Source organism: Ranitomeya variabilis, chromosome 1, assembly GCF_051348905.1.
Source record: "Ranitomeya variabilis isolate aRanVar5 chromosome 1, aRanVar5.hap1, whole genome shotgun sequence".
Classification (NCBI taxonomy): domain Eukaryota; kingdom Metazoa; phylum Chordata; class Amphibia; order Anura; family Dendrobatidae; genus Ranitomeya; species Ranitomeya variabilis.
In genome coordinates, this window is record NC_135232.1 from 821,481,711 (window position 1) to 821,491,256 (window position 9,546).

The 9,546-nt window shown below is 43.2% G+C and overlaps 1 pseudogene; it reads left to right on the forward strand.

Moving 5' to 3' along the window:
• Positions 1-403: 403 nt before the first annotated feature.
• Positions 404-9,216, forward strand: LOC143799116 (piwi-like protein 1 pseudogene; annotated as a pseudogene).
• The last annotated feature ends 330 nt before the right edge of the window (positions 9,217-9,546 follow it).

Genomic DNA, 9,546 nt, shown 5'->3' on the forward strand with positions numbered 1-9,546 from the left:
AGACACATTGGAAGGGAGAGAAAAACTGGACAACTGAGACACATTGGGAAGTGAGGGTGGAGGTAGTCGGACAGTTCTGGTGCCACAACTCTATTTTTCATTTCTGTCCAGTCTTAGGCAGCTGCTTTCTTTTATTGTGTCTCTTTGGGAGGGTGGGAGTGGTGGGTTCAGCAGGGCGTTCAGGATCTGAACCTGGCCTGGTGGTGGCAATGGACAGGCATGCAGGATCTGGACCAGGCTGATGGTGGTGGTGGACAGCCGTGCAGGAACTGGACCCGGCCTGGTGGTGGCGGTGGACAGTCGTGCAGGATCTGGACCTGTCATGGTGGTGGTGGTAGACTGGCGTTCAGAAGGAGCCAGCATAGTGGTGGTGGTGGTATAGTGGTGTTCAACAGGACTGAGCATGGTGATGGCCGTGCAGTGGTATACAGCAGAACTTGGTAAAGAACTGAAGCAGGTTAGTGGCAGCACAAGCGGAAATGCCACATGTGGCTGCTGGAAGTACCGAATCTGCTGCATAGCCTGAATGTAAGCAGCATTGCAGGCCTGCATCACATTAAGCTGGAGTTCAGGTGTAAGTTGTTCCAACATGCCCCGCTTTATAGCATTAAAAAAATTTTGTGCCGGTCTCTGAAGGTCGGCTTCCAGGTGGTCAAGGCATCGGTTGACATTGGCAAAACCACTTTCTTGTCTATCTCCATGTGCCTTCAGGCCATTGTGGAAGACCGAACTCAAGTGAACAAACTTGGGCATGAGTTACCTGTCCAAGGCCTTCTGCTGCTGGTGGGAAGACCCCAAAAAAACAGTGGCAGAGGACTGGGACAGGGGATCACCTGAAGAACCAGCTGCCGGGTCTCCAGCCTGTGAAGCCTGCCTACTTGCTGCATCGCTGGTGGATGGCTGAGACTGTTCCGTGGCTGTTCGATGAAGGGCCTCTCCAGAGGACGATTGTTGTGAACTCTATTTTTGGGCTCCCTCTAGTGGTCACAAGCGGTACTGTGTAGTGTTGTCTTTCTGCAGGTTGCAGCATCAGCTGGTTCGCTATCCTTGGTTGGTTTCCTATTTTAGCTCACCTGGATACTCAGTTCCTTGCCTGCTATCAATGTATTCAGGGCTCTTCAGATTCCTTGTGTCTACCTTGCTCCCAGTCTCTCCAAGACAAGCTAAGTTTTTATTTGATCATTTTTTGATTATCAGTGTTCATTATGTTTTTAGTCCAGCTCGCTAAAATGTGATTTCCTCGCTTGCTGGTTGCTCTAGGGGACTGAGTTTCTCCCCCCACACCGTGAGTTGGTGTGGGGGTTCTTGAAATCTCAGTGTGGATATTTTGTAAGGGTTTTTTACTGACTGCATAGATTCCCTTTTCTATTTTCTGCTATCTAGTATTAGTGGGCCTCATTTGCTGAATCTGCTTTCACCCCTGTGTATGTGCCTTCCTCTTACCTCACCGTTATTATCTGTTGGGGGCTTCTATATCTTTGGGGATTATTTCTCTGGAGGCAAGAGAGGTCTTTCTTTCTCTCTAGGGGTAGTTAGTTCCTCAGGCTGGCTCGAGACGTCTAGGATTTTTAGGCACGTTCACCGGCTACTTCTAGTGTGTTTGGATAGGTTCAGATTTGCGGTCAGTCCAGTTTGCCACCTCCCTAGAGCTTGTCCTACGTTTGTTACTTAGCTGGAGTAATTTGTGATCCTCAACCACTAAGGATCATAACAGACGATCCAGGTTCAGCAGTGCTGCTCCAGGTTCTGTGTGGAAAAGAAATGAAAAACATTAATACAGAAACATTACAATTGTAAAAGCGCCAACATATCCTGTGGAATAGGAAAATTCCGATTAGGGAATACAACATAATGGAATACAACACAAAAATACTTACGTTCGCTAAGCAAGGACAGGCCTCAGGAAAGACAGCCTTTTATGATACTCGTATTTTCTGATCCTTGAGGCAGCACCACTGCGAACTTGGTCCTTATTGAGGCGATCCTTCATCGAACACCAACGGGTTCTGGCTTTGGTCACTGTGAAGGGGGAAAAAAAAGAAAATGTTAAACAATGCACTTTAGGCCGGGATCACACAATCATGTGTGATCCGAAAGACTTGCAGGAGTTTTTCGCATCACACATGGTTGTGTGATCACGGCCTACAGGTTCACTGCCGCATCAGACCACATTGCAATACTTATGAAAAGCCTTTCGGACTTGTGGTGTGGTGTTGTCCCAGTCATCCATCAGCGATTGGATCACTTCATTCCACAGCCACCGAATCACCACAGCAACCGAGTTCTGACGATCCCGGGTGTCCCACAACAGAACTCTCTCTCTACCAACGTTTTGAGGAGGTCATTGTCGATGAATTCTTCTTCATCCCGTTGTGGAACATAGAAATGAAAGAAAGACATTAATGTTATAAAGATAAAACACTTAAAACAAAAGCAGTCAACAAGAACAAGAAACAGTCAAGAATAACTAAAAACAGTCAAGAATACTTACACGCCATCTTGCCAACGGAACTTGGGCCTGAGTCTGCTGCTCCTGCTGGTCTGCACTGGAATGGTTCTGTAGAGATAAAAAATATTTTGCCACAAGTGTAAATAGTGACAGTGAATACTTACCAGTCAGTAGCAAATGTACTCACTTCAGTCTCCTGTCTGCTCAGTAAAGTCTGCTCTGAACTGGAGGACATGATGTGGAATGCTGCAAGACAGACAGGAATGATTACAGACTGCAGGGAGAAAAACAGTCAGGCAGACATATAGCTTGTATACTCACATTTTGATAGTCAGAGTCTTTCAAAAAAGATGCTGCAATGCCTTGTATCACTTCCAGAGTCTGGAGAGAAATGGACTTCCAGTGCCCACACCCTCTTTTAAAAGGTTTCTTTGGGGGGTGGCTTAAAACCAGTACCTGGACATGTTTACTCATAAAAACGCATGCGTACACAAACACAATCGTACGCATGTCCTTGCGTACCTATGCTTTCCCATAGACTGTAATGTGTTTTTTTTATGCATTCCGTCCGCAATTTCCGCATGCATATGGCGGCAGAAATTTGCTGCCAAAAAATGCAACATGTTGTGTTAGCAGCCCCCCTACGCAAACTGCAAAAGGATGCATGCGTACGCAAATGCAGACAAACGCAAGCAAACGCATGTCACTGCGTACAGCATGTTAAAGATATGTACACTGGACGCATGCGGATGTATGAACGCTGCGCTCACAGACATAAATGTAAAACCAGCCTTAGAGAAATAGCTGGCTAAGCTGAAGGAGTGTGTTATTTCTGTGCTATGTCATGTTTCCCTAGTTATCTGATTAGTAATTGGATTTATAAGTATGAGCTATTGTCCTGAAATATTCTGATCACAAAATTATTTCTCTTCTTTACTCTCTTGCTTGCTTTTTTTGCCTACACTTCAGTTCATCATTCTAAAATGTAAAGCACTTGCGCATTAAAACTCCTTGATCTGTGAATAATGTACTCACAGCCCCCCTTTATGAAAAAGCCCCCTGCCCACAGGGACTGAATTTCAAGGCAGATCTCTATTAGCTTATTTTGATGTTTTTATCCTTTCGTGATTGGGAACCATTTTCTGCAGCCAAAACAGACACATTTCCGAGGGCGTTGAGTGAATTTTTAGATCTCCTTAGAGGAGTAAGCTTAAATAAAACATTAGGCCACTGCCAAAGCTGACTGGCTTGAGTGATGTAACATCTCATGCGGTTCATGCATTTCAATGTAAGTTTACACTCGTGTGAACATCAGCTCTGCCATCCTGTATGGCTTTAAGTGAAGGTTTGCACGCAAACATGGCCTCCACGAAAGTTACCTCAGGCTAAAGCACTTCCATCATCGATAAAATTAAGTATTATACTGGGTCTCCAGTGGTTAACTCTGCCTCTGATTCGACTCCAGCTGATGTTTTATTAATGACGTGAGATTGTCCTTTTATTTCCAGTCTCCCGCAGCAGGTGAGATTGTCATATCCACTAAAAGAGAACGAGAGAAGATTGCCAGGCACTCGCGTGGATTATTTCCACAGTTCTTAATTTCTGTTGAGAGGCACGCAATATAAACAAAGTTTTGCTTAACTGCAGGAACATTTGTCAGGGCTTTGATACACACAAACTTCCACTTCAGCACTATGAAAACATTGCATTTTTTTTTAAACCCAAGAGCTTGGAGCTTATTCTGCCTCAGCAACACATTTTCTGGCTCTTTCGATAGGCTGGCTGCTGAGCAAAGAAATTGTGGAATTATTTTTCTTCACTCTGTTTTAAAGGCAGCATTTGTTACACATTTTGCCTTTAAAACAATGGTTATGCTACATCTTATAATAAAATAATATTTATTTTATTAAAAGTAAACAGTAAAATAGCTGTATATATCATATATAGAGGAAAAATACATTGCTGCCAAAGTTTGGAAAACATTTTATTGAGGCATTTTGGATTTGGCAAAGCATGGTTTAAGGCTTTTACACAGCAGGTTTTGCCAAAATAATAATTTTTTGCAAATATTCCTTGTATATTACGCTTGTTATAGAGATACCGCACATTTTAAAGATAAGACTGACCAAATCAGAAAAAAGTTTACTGTTCAATCATCAAACCTCCTTCTTATAAAGCAGACCAATGTTCTTCCCCATCACTATTTCCCACCATCACTGAAGTAAAGCTTACTCACTTTTCTTCAAGACAAATCTCACCGCTTATTATTTTTACCTTATCTGATCGCATTTGCTCCCCAACCTCACCACTATCTTTATCTAAGCCCTAACCCATCTCTTCAACCAATCATTAACCTCTGGTGACTTCCTTTATGCTTTCAAACAGGCAACAATAACAACTATTTTGAAGAAACCAACTCTGGACCCAACTTCTAAGTCCAGCTTTGACACCATATCACTAGTATCAAATATCAAAAGACTGACTGTCACTTCCAAACAGAAATCAGGTGTGAACAGGTGCTTACTAAGAGAAGCCTTCTCTATATACAACCAACAAATAAAGAAGCACTCTGTAGTGCTATAACATGCAAACATTAAATATTAAACTTGAACTGCATTACTGCACTAGAAAATATGAAAAATTGAGAATGCTTAGCACATAAATTGGCCAATTCAGGTGTATCCGGCAGCCACGATAAGACGATTCTTGTTGTTGGGATCTGCCTTATGTCAATCCTCTCTTAGGCTAAAGTCTACATCTTTATGGAAAGGTAGGATCCTGCTGTAATTAAAAACACCTGAGGCTGAGGGGTGGAGTGCTCAGTCAGAGAGCCAATGTATACCAATATCAAAAGACTGTCACTTACAAACAGAAATCAGTTGTGAAAAAGTGCATACTAAGAGTAGCCATCTCCATATCCAACCAACAAATAAAGTAGCACTCTGTAGCACTGTAGCATGCAAACATGAAATATGAAACTTGAATTGCATAATTAGGAATTAGGGCCCTGTTTGCAAGCTTATAATCTACAAGGAATTAGGGGGTCACAATAAGTGAAAAGTTCTTATATGATATCCAGCTATTATAATAAATAGTGTTTTTCATATAAAGCTGCAAGATCCAGTTATCAGCCAATATATTTAAGCGCAGTTATTGTGTGCATAGAGGGTGTGGAGACAGGTGAATAGGAGGGAGCAGATTCTGAAAAATATTTAGGAGGAAACAGGGGAGAGTTAGTGTAGTGAGTTAAGGTGATAGGCTTGTTTAAAGAGATTTGTTGTTAATAGTGATGAGCGAGCACTAAAATGCTTGGGTGCTCGTTGCTCGGGTCGAGCAAATTGGAATACTCGGGTACTCGGCCAGAACAACGAGCCCAATATAAGTCTATGGGAAACCCGAGTATTTTTACCGCGATCCCCCCGGGGGTCCTTTTCAGGTCTAAAAACATCTGAAAATGATGGAAACACTGCTCAAATGACACAGGAACATCATGGGCATCGCCCCTGGAAGCATTTCTGACTTCACAGCTATAAGCAATATTGTCAGAGTTTCACGCCATTTTAACAGGTGCACAAAAAAACATACGAAAACAAAACCAAAATTGATTTTGCTGGGAAATATGTTAAGGTACATCCTGTCCAGGGTAATGACTTGTATATAAGGCAAAACAATTAGCCCCAGACCAAAATGTTCCTCCACCACTTGGAGTTCACACGCAGCGTTTTTGATGCATTTTTTCAACTTTCACATTGCTTTCAACCAATACAAATGTATTCACTGGGAAATGTAATTGAAACATTTAACAACCCTAGCTGGCCATGTGGTGTGTGACACATAAGGAGACACATCTTGTTTCATTTATGAAGGAGGGACTCTTAAAGCCTATTTTTAGAGGGGAATCAGGCGGCATTAATATTCTTAAAGGGCCATTATTAAACAATGGGTCTCCTATGCTGTTATTGCCTATGCAGTGAGTGGCTACAATTACAACGCACCCCAATAAACCTTTTCATGAGAGGTACAGGAGGACTTCCTGAAAAAATGTTGCACTGAATGCAAGGCCTGCCCTGCTATCAAGTCATATGCACCCTAATAAGCCTTTAAACCCAGGAACTGCATGGCCACAGGAAAACCCACTTCATATTCTTCAGTTGGTCCTGCCATACTGTTTTCTTATGTATTAACTCAAAGCCTGCCCTGCTACCAAGTCATATGCACCCCAATAAGCCTTTGAACCCAGGAACTGGATGGCCACAGGAAAACCCACTTCACATTCTTCAGTTGGTCCTGCTATACTGTTTTATTATGTATTAACTGCAAGGTCTGCCCTGCTACCAAGTCATATGTACCCCAATAAGCCTTTGAACCTAGGTACTGGATGACCACAGGAAAACCCACTTCACATTCTTCAGTTGGTCCTGCCATACTGCTTCCTTATGCATTGAATACAAGGGCCGCCTTGATCTTAATTTTAACGCACCCCAATACCCCTTGGAAGAAACATGGAGGAGGGCCTCATAAAAAAACTGTCACATTACAAAGGAGTGGTTCTCATAGTAATACCGTACACTGTATGGGCTGACAAACATTTCCCCAAGGGGGAATCATTTAAAAAAAAATATTTAATGAGGATCACAGACACCTTTCCCAAAAAATTGACTGTCTGTAGCAGCACGGAACACGTGAACCCTGGTGATCTAGTGGTGGAAAATCATGAGAGGTGGAGGAAGGCCTCATTAAAAACTAAGCACAATTTAAAGGAGCGGGTCTCCTAGACTTGTAATGTCCATACACTAAGTGTATGGGCTGACAAACATTTCCCCATGGGGAGTAAATTTTGAAAAAATATTTAATGGTGATCATAGACACCCTTGGCAAAAAATTGACTGTCTATAGAAGCACGGAACACGTGAACCCTGGAGATGTTGTGGTGGAAAATGATTAGAGGTGGAGGAAGTCCTCATTAAAAACTAGGCCCAATTTAAAGGAGCGGGTCTCCTTGACTTGTAATGCCCATACACTAAGTGGGGGTTACAGTTTTAAAATATTATTTATCGGTATCATAGACACCCTTGCCCAAAAATTGAATGGCTGTAGCAGCATACAACATGCTCACCATGGTGGTCTAGTGGTGGAGAATGAGGAAACATTGATGAAGGCCTCATTAAGAATTAGGCACAATACACATTAGTGCGTGGTTTGTGTACGAAGTAAAAGATAAACTGACGAGAAAGATCCTGGGCCTGTGGCCGAGCTCGTGTGCAGGAGCAGGCCCCACAAAGACCACCTGGACAGGTACAGCAGCCACAAGGACCCCGGCCAGCAGTCAGGTCTCAGCAGCCAGCCCCTGAGCCTTTGCTCATCAGAAGAGGGCACCAGAGAGGTCAGCCGGCAGTGGCAGCAGAGAAACCATCGATCGAGGTTCTGTAGGTGTCAGCCGGACTAGCAGAAGTGTTTATCAGGGAACAGGGCGGCCATAGTCATGATTTCCATGACCCTGGGGTGAACACCCGGCAGACTATCGAACACATCCAAAAATCAAAATCTGGCACCTCTGGAACCAAGATTACTCTTATGACCAACCATATGAAGCTGGTGTCCCGACCACAGTGGGCCCTGTACCAGTATCACATTGACTTCAACCTTGTCATGGATTCCAAGCGTTTGAGGTATGGCCTCCTGTACCAGCATGAAGAAACCATCAGGAAGGCACGGGCGTTTGATGGAACTATGCTGGTTTTACCAAAAAGACTAAATAAGGTCACCGAGATGTTCAGCCAAACTCAAAATGGAGAGAACGTGCGGAGAACAATCACCCTGACCAACGAGCTTCCACCGACCTCGCCCACCTGCTTCCATTTCTATAACATCATTTTCCAAAGACTCCTGAAAATAATGGATATGAAGCAGATACACAACTATTACAACCCGAGCGATGCCATCGAAGTCAGAGCCCACCAACTCGCCATGGTTTTCCACCTCCATCCTTCAGTACGAGTCCAGCATCATGTTGTGCATTGATGTTAGCCAGAAAGTACTCAGGAATGAGACTGTGCATGACATCATGAGCAGCCTCTACTCCTCTTGTGGCTGTCAGAGGTTCCAGGATGCCTGCTGCAAGGAGCTAATTGGACAGATCATCCTCACCAATTCCAACACTAAAACCTACAGTATAAACAAGATGACTACAACATCAATCTCCAAGAAGGCAGACGGAAGCGAGATCAGCTTTCTGGACTACTATAAGAACCAATACAATGAACAAGTGAAAGACATGATCCAGCCACTAATCGTGAACATCCCCCGGAGGCCCAAGCTGGGAGCCACAGACAGAGCCATTGTACTGGTGCCAGAGTTCTGTAACCTAACAGGTCTGACCGACAGAATGAGAAACGAATTCAACGTCATGAAAGACCTGGCCATTCACACCCGCTTAACACCAGAACAGAGGAAGCGGTAAGTCGGGAAGTTCATGAACTACATACACAAGGATGAGAGCATTCAGAAAGAGCAACATGACTGGGGGCTGAATTTCGATACCGAACTGCTACAGTTCGAAGGGAGAATCGCACCTCCGGAAATAAATCATGCAAAAAGACAAATCTGCTGAATATAATCCACAGTTTGCTGATTGATTGCGAGAGCAGAGGAGTCCCGTCCTGATCAGCCCCCGAGATATGAATAATTGGCTGCTCTTTTATACCCAATTATACATGCGATGCATGTGGCATACAACACACAGTAATAAATATAACATCTGTAGCTAATTTTTTGGGGTCCAGCTAAAGTTTTTTGGGGCAGCAAAATGGTGTCCAAAAATGTTATAAGACACTACAAAATATTAGATAGTACCCCCCCAAAAAAGGACAGATTGTTAGGCTAACTCACATCTGATGCCTGGGCCCCCCCAAAATATGTAAAAAATTATATTTTCACGCACTTGTATTGCAATGACCTGGCTGTAGTCTGCAGCGTGACCAAGAAAATAAATGTAAAAAAAAGGGGGCTATGTATTGCTTTAGAAGAAAATGAGCAGTTATAATCTTAAAAATAAAAATAAAAAATTCCCAGGAATAACTAGGTATATATAAAATACG